General features: G+C 39.3%; 1 pseudogene; it reads left to right on the top strand.

Annotated features, from left to right (window-relative positions):
* The first annotated feature begins 8,190 nt into the window (after positions 1–8,190).
* LOC105519963 lies at positions 8,191–8,935 on the top strand (annotated as a pseudogene).
* The last annotated feature ends 4,590 nt before the right edge of the window (positions 8,936–13,525 follow it).

Genomic DNA, 13,525 nt, shown 5'->3' with positions numbered 1-13,525 from the left:
GGTCAGGAGTTTGAGACCAGCCTGGCCAATATGGTGAAACCCCGTTGCTACTAAAAATACAAAAGTTGGCCAGATGTGGTGGTGCACACCTGTAATCCCAGCTCTTCAGGAGGCTGATGCAGGAGAATTGCTTGAACTCAGGAGGCAGAGGTTGCAGTGAGCCGAGATCATGCCATTTTACTCCAGCCTGGGTGACAGAGTGCTACACCTTCTCAAAAAAACCAAAAAACAAAACCAAAAATATATATATATATATTCCAATTCATGAGTGAGTAATATATTTTTATTTGCATATTATTTAGTTTTTTACTTAAATGTTCTTTAGATTGTAAGGTGTTGAAACTTTTTGGCTAAACTTGTTTCAAAGTATAGTTACTACAACTACTGTAGATGGAATTGCTTTTTCAATTTCAATTTGAGATAGTTAATTGTTAGTGTATAAAAATACTATTGACTTTTGTACGTTGATTTTGTATTCTGCAAGTTTAATAAATTTATTAGTTCTAGTAGTTCTTAGTAAATTCATAGGCTTTTCTCTACCTAAAATTACATCATCTGCAAACAGGAATAATTTTACTTTTTCTTTTCCATGTGGATGCTTTTATGGTATTATTTGGTTGTGTGTCCACCCAAATCTCATCTTGAATTGTAGCTCCCATAATCACCACATGTCATAGAAAAGACCCAGTGGAACGTAATTATGGCAGTGGGTTTTCCCATGCTGTTCTCATGATAGTAAATAAGCCTCATGAGATCTGATGGTCTTATAAAGGGCAATTTACTTGCACATGCTCTCTCTCTTCACCATGTAAGACCTGACTTTTCTCCTTCACCTTCCATAATGATTGTGAGACCATCCCCAGCCATGTTGAACTGTGAGTTCATTAAACCTCTTCCCTTTATAAATTTTCCAGTTTGGAGTATGTTTTCATCAGCAGCAAGAGAGAACAGAATAACACACTTTGACTTATTCTCTAATTTATTTGTCTTGGACATGTTTAGTAAGACTGAAGAAAGTGGGCATTTTTGTATTCTAGCTCTTAGAGTAAAAGCTTACAACATTACCTCATATAGTATGTTGTTAGCAGTGAATTTTTTTAAGCTCTATGTGGCATTCATTGGCTTGCAGTGCATTTTTTTTATACTTATGATTTTTGGAGATTTATCGTGAGGGAATGTGACTTCTAAAACTTTTATTCTGCATCAATTTAAACCTTACAGATGTAAAACCACAATTAATAATACCACATGAACATACTCAGATACATCTATGAACACCTCTACGCTTGCAAACTAGAAACTTCAGAGAAAATAAATAAACTACTGGATTCACACAACCTCCCAAGATTTAACCAGAAAGAAACAAAAATCTTAAAGCATAAACATCTAAAATGTATAATAAAATTGAATTAGTAATAAAAAAAATTTATCAACCAAAATAGCCCTAAATCAGATGAATTCACAGCAGAATTTTACCACATGTATTACAAAAAGATGAGCTGGTACTAATTCTACTGAATGTATTCAAAAAAACCAAGTTGTGATTCCTCCCTAACTTATACAAAACGCACCTGTAATCCCAACACTTTGGGAGGCCAAGGTGGGCAGATCATGAGGCCAAGAGATGGAGACCATCCTGGCCAATATGGTGAAACGCCATCTCTACTAACAATACCAAAATTAGCTGGGCATGGTGGTGGATGCCTGCAGTCTCAGCTACTCGGGAGTCTGAGGCAGGAGAATCGCTCAAACCCGGGAGGCTGAGTTTACAGTGAGCCGAGATCGTGCCACTGCACTCCAGCCTGGTGACTGCGAAAAAAAAAAAAAAAAAAAAAAAAGGCCAGGCACAGTGGCTCACAAATCCCAGCACTTTGGGAGGCTGAGGCAGGTGGATCACAAGGTCAGTAATTCGAGACCAGCCTGGCCAATAAGTTGAAACCCCATCTCTACTAAAAATATAAAAATTAGCCAGGCATGGTGGTGGGCGCCTGAAGTCCCAGCTACTAGGGAGGCTGAGGCAAGAGAATAATTTGAACCTGGGAGGCGGAGGTTGCAGTGAGCCGAGATCATGCCACTGCACTCCAGCCTGGGCAACAGAGCGAGACTCCATTTTAAAAGAAAGAAAAAAGAAAAAGAAAAAAACTATTATCAACAAACTGGACGTAGAAGAAACATACCTCGAAATAAGAGTCATCTATGACAAATCTTCAGGCAATATCATACTAAATGGGCAAAATCTGAATACATTCTCCATAAGAATAAAAATAAGACAAAAATACGCACCCTAAATACTCCTATTCAACATAGGTCTAAAAGTCCTAGCCACAGCAATTCAACAAAATCAAGAAATACAAGTCATCCAAATAGGAAAAAAGGAAGTCAAATTATCTTCAAAAGTGAAATAATTCTCTACCTGGAAAACTTTATAGATTCACTAAAACACCCCTAAGACTAAAAAATGACTTCAGCAAAGTCTGACCATACAAAACCAACATACACATATGAGTAGCTTTTTTGTACACCAATAATATTCAAGCTGAGAACAAAATCAAGAACACAGTTCTATTTACAATAGCCACAAACAAATAATATACCTAAGAATACATTAAATCAAGTAGATAAAATATCTCTGCAAAGAAAACTATAAAACAGTGCTGAAGAAAATTAGAGAAAACACAAATAAATAGAAAACATTTTATGCTAATGGATTGAAAGAGTTGATATAATTTAATGTCCATGCTGTTTGAAGCAACCTACAGATTAACTGCTATTTCTATCAAACTATCAATGCCACTTTTCATATAATTCAGATAAAAACTTCTAAAATTCATATAAGAAATTAAAAAGCCAAAAACTCAAGGCAATGTGAAAAACAATCAACTTAGATGCCTCACATTACCTGACTTTAAACTACACTATAAGCTACAGTAACCAATATAACATGGTTCTGATAGAAAAGTATATATAATGACCAGTTGAACAGAAGAGAGAGCCCTGAAACAAATCTCCATTTCTACAAGCAACTCACTTTTGGCAAAGTCAACAGAAATTAACAAAGAGAAAATAACTCCAAGTGCAATAAATGGCACTGGGAAAAATTGGTTTGTCATATGCAGAAGAAGAAAACTAGACCTCTACTCTCACTATATATGAAAAACCAAATAACTCAAGATAGGTTAAAGACTTAACTGCGAGACTTCAAGCTATGAAAATCCTAGAGCGCTTAGAAAATACTCTTCTAGACACTGGCCTCCAGAAAGCATTTATAACTAACACCTTAGAAGTGAATGCAACAAAAATAAAAATTAGTACCTAATTCAACTACAGAGCTGCACTGTAAAAGAAACTATTGACAAAGTAAACAAACAACCTACAGTATGAAATATTTACAAACTGCATGCAACAAAGAGTTAATATGTAGAATCTATCAGGAATTTAATCAGAAAAACGCAAATGATGTGAATAGACACTTCTCAAAGGAAGACATAAAAGCAGCCAATAAATGTGCAAAAAATTGTTCAACATCCCAAATCAATAGAGATACAACTAAAATGGCAATGTGATACCATCTTATGCCAGTTACAATGGCTCTTTTTAAAAAGTCAAAAAGTGGCTGGGTGCAGTGGCACACCTCTGTAATCCCAGCACTTTGGGAGGCTGAGGTGGGTGGATCACGAGGTCAAAAGACCGAGACCAGTCTGGCTAACACAGTGAAACTCTGTCTCTGCTAAAAATACAGAAAAGTAGCTGGGCGTGGTGGCACCTGCCTGTAGTCCCAGCTACTCGGGAGGCTGAGGCAGGAGAATCACTTGAACCCGGGAGGCGGAAGTTGCAGTGAACTGAGATCAGGCCATTGCCCTCCAGCCTGGGCAACAGAGTGAGACTCTGTCTCAAAAAAAAAAAAAGAATAAAGTCAAAAAGTGGGCCATGCACAGTGGCTCACACCTGTAATCCCAGCATTTTGGGAGGCCGAGACAGACAGATCACTTGAGGTCAGCAGTTTGAGACCAGCCTGGCCAACATGGCAAAACCCTGTCTCTACTAAAAATACAAAAATTAACCAGGCATGGCGGCAGGTGCCTGGAATCCCAGCTACTTGGGAGGCTGCGGTGGGAGAATCACTTGTACCTGGGAGGCAGAGGTTGCAGTGAGCCGAGATCATGCCACTTCGCTCCAGCCTGGGCAACAGAGCAAGACTCCATCTCAGAAGAAGAAAAAAAAAAAAAACAGAAAAATTACTCATTGCTCATCAGGTATAATGTGAACTACTTGGGCAATGGGATGATTAAGTGTCCAAATCTCAACAACATACAGTATACCTATGTTACAAATCTGTACATGTACACCCTGAATCTATAATAGAAATAATAAAATGCCTTGTGGTATAATGATGTTATATTTTTCCAATTCTTGGTTCATAGTTAGCATTGGGTTGAAAGACACAGAATTATTTTCCTTTTGGGCATAAGAGTGAGTGTTTCTATGCCAGGTCTCCCCGCATCCTATAAGCTAACATCTCTGAAAGCTTTTGACCCAGAAAGTGTTTTATTCTTAACTGTGTGGCTAAAATGAATGACTCCACATCCTTATTTTTAACTAATTAACCATACACTATAGCGCTAATTTGTTACTCTAATGTTTTTAGAAAAAATGTGGTTTTAAAACCGCATTTCTTTTTTAGAGTAAACTATTTTTGAAAATGAGAGGCTGCTGCCAGGCACGGTGGCTCATGCCTGTAATCCTAGCACTTTAGGAGGCCGAGGCAGGCGGATCATGAGGTCAGGAGATCGAGACCATCCTGGTTAACACAGTGAAACCCCGTCTCTACTAAAAATATAAAAATTAGCCGGGAGTGCTGGTGGGCATCTGTAGTCCCGGCTACTTGGTAGACTGAGGCAGAAGAATGGCATGAACCCAGGAGGTGGAGCTTGCAGTGAGCCAGGATGGCGCCACTGCACTCCAGCCTGGGTGACAGAGCGAGACTCCATCTCAAAAAAATAAAAAAAGAAAAAAGAAAATGAGAGGCTGTGAAGATCAGATTAAATTCCTGAATTATGAAAATAAAATACTTTTATAAAGAAAAAAGGCATCAAAATTTAATGGCCATAGCCCAAGAATGATGAGAGTGTTGTTTACTTAAGATCACACTGCTGCAACCATTTCATCACAACTATTCTGGTGAAAAAAAATAATTGACTAGATATTATTTTTAGAATACTTTTCTAATTCTATTGCAGTCTTAAATTTTTATTTGTGTTTATTGTTTGACATATACTAGTCTATACTTCTACAAAAGATGCCATGAATTTCAAGTTAATACACTCAGAAATATATTCTCTCTAGATGGGCACTGGTGTGTTTGCAATCAAGATGTATTATTTCTGGCCTTCCTTATGCTGCTTTGTTTGTATAAAATAAAAAGGCAGAAAGTAAACCAGTCAGCCATCACGTTTCTAGTTTCTTCTTTTTTTTTTGAGATTAAGTCTCACTCTTGTCCCCCAGGTTGGAGTGCAATGGCACAATCTTGGCTCCCTGCAACCTCTGCTTCCTGGGTTCAAGCAATTCTCCTGCCTCAGCCTCCAGAGTAGCTGGGATTACAGGTGCCTGCCACCTTGCCCGGCTAATTTTTGTATCTTTGGTAGAGATGGGGTTTCACCTTTTTGGCCAGGCTGGTCTCAAACTCCTGACCTCAGGTGATCCACTGACCTCAGCCTCCCAAAGTGCTAGGATTACAGGCGTGAGCCACCGCATCCAGCCCACATTTCTAGTTTCTACAGCCACAGCATTTAAATTCTCTTGTAATGTCAACTAGAAATAATGACAATATTTAGAGACTGAGAAAAAGAAATTGATATATTTTAATTTTTTATACTTAATAAAAATTTATACTTTCTGGGCTGGGCATGGTGGCTTACTTTTGTAATCTCAGCACTTTGGGAGGCTGAGGTGGTTGAATCACCTGAAGTCAAGTGTTTGAGATCATGGGAGGCTGAGGCAGGAGAACCACTTGAACCCAAGAGGCAGGGTTTGTAGTGAACCAAGATTGTGCCATTGCACTCCTGCCTGGGCAACAAAGTGAGACTCCATCTTATAAATAAATAAATAAATAAATAAATAAATAAATCATGGTTTCTGAATCATATAGGTTAAACAACTTGAACATCCAGGTATGTACAAGTTTTCTCTAGGTGATTGTATTAATATTATAATAGCTTATGATAGTGAGTTTATGATTGCTCTACTGGGTTTGCTGAAAAGCAATTTTTTATCTTCTGAGTATAAATAGAGAATAGACTTTCCATAATTCTAAGTATACAGAACTTTTAAGATTAGCTATGTTTAGATTTGAATGAAATTTATACATTTGTAGTCACAGACATTTTAACATTTTTATAATAGAAGTGAAAAAGCAGTTGAAATAAGTTGTTAACATGTGTTTAAAAGAAACTTTACATGTGTTCATTAAATAACACTTAAAACCACATTGTGTCTGATTAGTAACTCTAATCTATTTCATTTTAGTCAGTGAGAAGACTTAATATCCTTAAGTTGGTTAATCAAAAAACTATTCTTATAGTTAGTGTTTCTGAAATATTCAGAAACTGTAGAATATGCAATGAATGATGATGTTCCTGCAGACCACAAATTTTCTATATCATAATAGGCTCATTCTAGCTTCTAATATAAAATCTAATACATTTCAAAAGTAAAATTCATGGCAATTTTAAGTCATGAGAAGTATACCATTGTTAGAACCCATTTAACAAAGTATTTGGTTTAGGCTTAGTAATAGGTGCTTTAAACAAAATCAAGCTCTACATGCTATCTAAGGGTAAAAAAGAGAGATTCTTAAATTTCTCTTTGTTTTTACTAAATTAGAAATTTCAAAGCCAAAATGTTATGTCAGGAATGGAAACAAGCATTGAGTGAGAGAGTGTTGAGTATAATGGTTAAAGTTGAAACTCGATATCAGGTGGTTCCTAATTGCATTCCAGTTCTGCCACTTACGGGCTGTATGACCTGAATACAGTTTTTTGACTTCTCTGTGCTTGACTCTTCAGCTGTAGAGTGAGGATAATAGTGCATAATTCCTAGGGTTTTGGTAAAATTAAAGCAACTGATACAAATAAAGGTGGCCAAAGAGTGCCCAGCACATCGTAAGTGTACAGAAAATTTATTAGCTATTTTTTTTTTTATTCTGTTAGATCATGACCAATGTCAAGCCTGAAAACAAACTGGCCACATCAGTGGTTTGTAATCCATGTTCATCCTCATCAATCTGGGGCTTGAATGTTTTTAATATTATCCTTGGCAAATTCCCATATTCACGTACAGCATGGATATGAATATTATGGAAAGATTTCTCATTGAGTACTTCTCTTTAGCACTCCAGTAACTCTAGATAAGAAAAAGCAGAGTGTTTGTCAGTTTTAAAATGAGAAAAGGAGGCAAATTATTTCCTCATCTACTTATTTAATAAATTTCTTATTGCCAAGTAATTATTTATGTTGATTTGATAAATTTAAATGTATTTTGAAAATACATATTTAAATAATGTTTTACTTTAACAAGTGAAAGAAATCATTAAATATTTAGAGACAATTTAGAGACTCCAAACAGTTGCTTTAGAGTCTGTCTTTTAAAGTATTATATTATTTTGAACATTAAAAACCGGTTGGGCATGGTGGCTCACGCCTGTAATCCTAGCACTTTGGGAGGCCGAGGTGGGCGGATCACCTGAGGTGGGGAGTTCAAGACCAGCCTGACCAACATGGGGAAATGCCATCTCTACTAAAAATACAAAATTAGACGGGTGTGGTGGCGCATGCCTGTAATCCCAGCTACTTGGGAAGCTGAAGCAGGAGAATCACTTGAACCCGGGAGGCAGAGGTTGCAGTCAGCCAAGATCCTGCCATTGCACTTCAGCCTGGGCAACAAGAGCAAAACTCCGTTTCAAAAAAAGAAAAAAATAATCAAAATATTTTGTTCTGAGTGTGGGGTTCAGACTATTCATGATATTAAAAGTTTAGCTTCTTCTCTGAGAAAACACCAAATGCTGGATGACGCTGATGCAGCGAGGGGGGGTGGGGAGCCGAGGCCCTCGTGGCTCTGGTGGCTCTGGGGCCCTGGGATGGGGAACCGTGGTCGCTTCCACAGAGGTTTCGGCAGTGGCATCCCAGGCCGGGGCGAGGCCGCGGAGCTCCCGGAGGCAAGGCCAGGGATAAGGAATGGATGCCCCTCACCAAGCTGGGCCGCTTGGTCAAGGACATGAAGATCAAGTCCCTGAAGGAGATCTACCACTTCTCCCTGACTATTAAGGAATCTGAGATCATTGACTTTTTCTTGGGGGCCTCTCTCAAAGACGAGGTTTTGAAGATTATGCCTGTGCAGAAGCAGACCCATGCTGGCCAGCGCACCAGGTTCAAGGCGTTTGTTGCTATGGGGGACTACAATGGCCATGTCTGCCTCGGTGTTAAGTGCTCGAAGGAGGTGGCCACCGCCATCCGTGGGGCCATCATCCTGGCCAAACTCTCCATTGTCCCCGTGCACAGAGGCCACTGGGGGAACAAGATCGTCAAGCCCCACATCGTCCCTTGCAAGGTGACAGGCCGCTGCAGGCTCTGTGCTGGTGGGCCTCATCCCTGCACCCAGGGGCACTGGCGTCGTCTCAGCACCTGTGCCCAAGAAGCTGCTCATGATGGCTAGTATCGATGACTGCTACACCTCAGCCCGGGGCTGCACTGCCACCCTGGGCAACTTTGCCAAGGCCACCTTTGATGCCATCTCTAAGACGTACAGCTACCTGACCCCTGACCTCTGGAAGGAGACTGTATTTACCAAATCTCCCTATCAGGAATTCACTGGCCACCTTGTCAAGACCCACACCAGAGTCTCGGTGCAGCAGACCCAGGCTCCAGATGTGGCTACAACATAGGGTTTTTATACGAGAAAAATAAAGTGAATTAAACCTGAAAAAAAAAAAAAAACACCTTTACTTACCTACATCACTAAATGCGCAAGCCATTTGAAATAAAAAATATATGTATATATTTTCTGGAACTTTAAGATGATAAGACACGTTATTGTCTAGCCCGATTTTTTAAAGTTTCTTTTTTTAGTAAAAATTGATTAATAGTTTTATTTTTCTGTTTTTTGTTTGTTTGGAGATGGAGTCTCGCTCTGTCACCAGGCTGGAGTGCAGTGGTGCGATCTCGGCTCGCTGCAACCTCCACCTCTCAGGTTCAAGCGATTATTCTGCCTCAGCCTCCCCAATAGCTGGGATTACAGGCATGCGCCACCATGTCCAGCTAATTTTGGTAATTTTAGTAGAGATGGTGTTTCACCATGTTAGTCAGGCTGGTCTTGAACTCCCAACCTCAGGTGATCCACCCGCCTCAGCCTCCCAAAGTGCTAGGATTATGGGCATGAGCCACCACGCCCAGTCTAATAGTATTTTTTTATTGGCAAATCAGAGTTTTATGCATTGATAGGGTACGATGCGATGTTTGAATATATTCAAGCCTGGAGTGATTGCCAGGTGCAGTGGCTCATACCTGTAATCCCAGCTCTCAGGGAGGCAGAGGCAGGAGGATAGCTTGAGCCCAGGAGTTGGAGACCTGCCTGGGCAATATAGCGAGACCCTGTTCTCTACAAAAAGGAAAAAAAGTATATATGGAGTGATTAAGTTAAGTTAAATAATGTATCTATAAACTTGCTTACCTATCATTTTGTGTGGTAAGACATTTGAAATTTACTCCTAGTTATTTTGAAATATACAATGCATTATTGTTTAGTCATGCTGCTGTGCAACAGATCTCAAAACCTATTTACCCTGTCTATTTGAAACTTTGTACTTTTTGATCCACAACTTTTTATTTCCTTTTCACTACCCATAGACTCTGGTAGCCATTAATCCACTTTCTACTCTTTTGAGTTACATTTTGTTCTATATATAAATGAGATCATGCAGCATTTGTCTTTATTTGTCAGTCTTATTTTATCCAGCATAATGTCTTTTAAATTTATCTACATTGTTTTAAACGATGGAATTTACCCTTTTTAAAAGTTGAATAGTATTCCATTGTGAATCTATGCTACATTTTAAAAAGTTAATTTAAATATATTCATCTGTTCTTTGAAAAACTCGTGTGTTATGGGAAGATATTTCTTTGTTAAAACATGTATTAGGCCAGGTGCGGTGGCTTATGCCTGTAAACCCAGCACTTTGGGAGGCCGAGGCAGCGGATGACCTGAGGTCAGGAGTTTGAGACCAGCCTGGCCAACATAGTGAAACTCTGTCTTTACTAAAAATACAAAATTAGCTGGGCATGGCGGTGGGTGCCTGTAATCCCAGCCACTCAGGAGGATGAGGCAGTAGAATCGGTTGAATCCGGAGATGGAGGTTGCAGTGTGCTGAGATTGTGCCATTGCACTCCAGCCTGGGCAAAAAGAGTGGAACTCCATCTCAAAAAAGGAAGTATTAATTTAATTCAGCATGTACATATCTTATTAATAACTAATCTTTACTGAGCACTAACCATAACACCATGTGTTAATGAATTTAATTCTCATAGTAACTTAATAACATAGGTATTATTATTCTCATTTTACAGAGGAAAAAATAAAGGCACAGAGAAAAATTACTCACTCACAATAGCAGAGTTAATATTGAAATACAGGCAATATTACCTCCGGAGATAACATTCTTGAGTACAACAATAAAAACCCTTCAAAAAAAAAGAGAAATAATTATTTTTAACAGTCATTAATTGAATATTGAATATGTTTTCACTTTTATATGTGTGTGTAAATGTATAAAATGGTACATAAAAAATTTAAGCCAGAAAAAAGCTAAGTTAGTTAATATTTGTAATAAATACAGTTATAAAGTAGTTAATTATGATTTACAGGTGATATCTTTGTTTACTTAGATAACAACAGCAACAAAAAGACAAAAAAATTTATTCTATCCAGGCATGGTGGCTTATGCCTGTAATCTCAGAACTTTGGGAGGCTGAGGTGGGCAGATCAACTGAGGTCACAAGTTCGAGACCAGCCTAGCCAACATAGTGAAACCTGTCTCTACTGGAAATACAAAAATTAGGTGGGCGTGGTAATGGGTGCCTGTAATCTCAGCTACTCAAGAGGCTAAGGGAGTAGAATCACTTTAACCCAGGAGGAGGAGATTCCAGTAAGCCAAGATCATGCCACTGCACTCCAGCCTGGGTGACAGAGCAAGACAGTCTCAAAAAACAAAACAAAACAAAACAAAAACCAAAAAGTTTATTCAAGTGTGTTAATCATGCCAGAAAGTCACACTCCTTTTTAGGTAGAGAAATTTTAGCTAACATGGGGTGAACATCTTTATAATAAGCCCTGGAAGGGAAGTTAACGTTAATCCAAAAGTATTGGCAACTCAAGGAAAAATATGCCAAACTATAACTACTAGGCCAGTCCAGACCCATCTTAAGGATCTCACTGTTTTTCCTAATGAGAGACAATATCCTCTAAAGCCAGAGGCTAGGAAAGGACTAGAAGCCGTTATTAATCTGAAAATTCAGGGCCTCCTCAAACCCTGTAATAGCCCCTGCACCACTCCAATATTAGGAGTGCAGAAAGCCAACGGAAAATGGAGACAATCACAAAATTAACAGGTTATTTTTCTGTTTTTCTTCCCAGCAATGTAAGAGACATCAGAAGGGAAGAGATAAAATAGTGGAGGAAACAAGTTAGCTAATCTGGCAGCCTAGTCAGTTACAAGGAAGCCTCCAGGCATCAACACATTTGAAGCCCCTCTAATCTGTGAAGAAACTAAGCCTTGGTAGTCCTGAAAAAATAAAATGGGCCATCTCTCAAGGGTACACTTTCCAGCCATCAGGATGGCCACAGTCAGAGAATGGCAAATTCCACTTGCTAGCCTCTAGCCAATGGAAAGTCCTTAAAATCCATCAACCATTTCACTTGGGAAAGAATAAAACTTATCAGTGTCCTCAGAGATTGTTTTCAGGAAAGAATTTTGATTTTTTTTTTTTTTTTTTTTTGAGATGAAGTCTCACTCTGTCACCCAGGCTGGAGTGCAGTGGCACAATCTTGGCTCACTGCAACCTCTGCCTTCCAGTTTCAAGCAATTCTCCTGCCTCAACCTCCCAAGTAGCTGGGACTACAGGCACCTGCCACCACATCTGGCTAGTTTTTTGGGTTTTGTTGTTTTTGTTTTTGCTTTGTATTTTTAGTAGAGACGGGGTTTCACCATGTTGGTGAGGCTGGGCTCGAATGCCTGACCTCATGATCAGCCCCCGTCAGCCTCCCAAAGTGCTGGGATTACAGGCATGACCCACCACTCTTGGCCAGTAAAGAATCTATCAAAAACAGTCAAACAGGTTAGTGCTTGCAAAGTCTGTCTTAAGGATAATCTCAACAGGCCACTTCTTTCTTCTCAAATCCAAAGGATGGGAAGCTATCCAGGAAAAGACCAGCAGATAGACTTTCCCCATATGCCAAAGCCAAAGTACATGCAGTACCTCCTAGAATTAATAGATACTTTCACAAACTGGGTAGAAGCATTTCCATGCCATACAGAAAAGACCTCTGAGGTAATAAAAGTGTTAATTAATGAACTTACTACCGACTTTTGTCTACCTAATTACCTCCAAAGTGACAATGGCACCTCATTTAAGGCAGCCATCATGCAGAGGGTCTCAAAAGCACTAGGAATACAGTATTATCTCCATTATGCTTAAAGATCCCAGTACTCAGGAAAGGTAGAGAAGACAAATGATATTATTAAAAGACATCTTGTCTTTAAAGGCTGAATAGTATTCTATTGTGAATCTATGCTACATTTTAAAAAGCTAAATACATTTATCTATTCTTTGAAAAACTTGTGTATTATGTGAAGATATTTCTTTGTTAAAACATGTATTAGGCCAGATGGGCTTAATACCCATCTGACTGTGGCCATCCTGAGGGCTGGAAAGCGTACCCTTGAGAGATGGCTCAGTCCCAGGCTGGGCACAGTGCCTCACGCCTGTAATCCCAACACATTGGGATGCCAAGGCAGGCAGATCAGCTGAGGTTGGGAGCTTGAGACCAGCCTGACCAACATGGAGAAACCCTGTCTCTACTAAAAATACAAAATTAGCCATGTGTGGTGGCACATTCCCGTAATCCCAGCTACCCAGGAGGCTAAGGCAAGAGAATCACTTGAACCCAGGAGGCAGAGGTTGCAGTGAGCCAAGATCACACCATGGCACTCCCGCCTGGGCAACAAGAACAAAACTCTGTCTCCAAAAAAAAAAAACTGCCCCCCAAAAACTCACCTTTCTGGGGTGACTTCTCTTTCCATGGCTTTATTGCGAATAAGAAATACTCCTTCAAAGTTAGGTCTGAGCCCTTTCAAGATGCTGTATGAATGGCCTTTTCTTTTTTTTTTTTATTATACTTTAAGTTCTGGGGTACATGTGCATAACATGCAGGTTTGTTACATATGTATACTTGTGCCATGTTGGTGTGCTGCACCCATCAA

This window comes from Colobus angolensis, unplaced genomic scaffold (genome assembly GCF_000951035.1).
Source record: "Colobus angolensis palliatus isolate OR3802 unplaced genomic scaffold, Cang.pa_1.0 Scaffold365, whole genome shotgun sequence".
In the NCBI taxonomy this organism is placed as follows: domain Eukaryota; kingdom Metazoa; phylum Chordata; class Mammalia; order Primates; family Cercopithecidae; genus Colobus; species Colobus angolensis.
The sequence above is the reverse complement of the archived record's forward strand: the minus strand, read 5'-3'. Positions and strand labels throughout refer to the sequence as shown.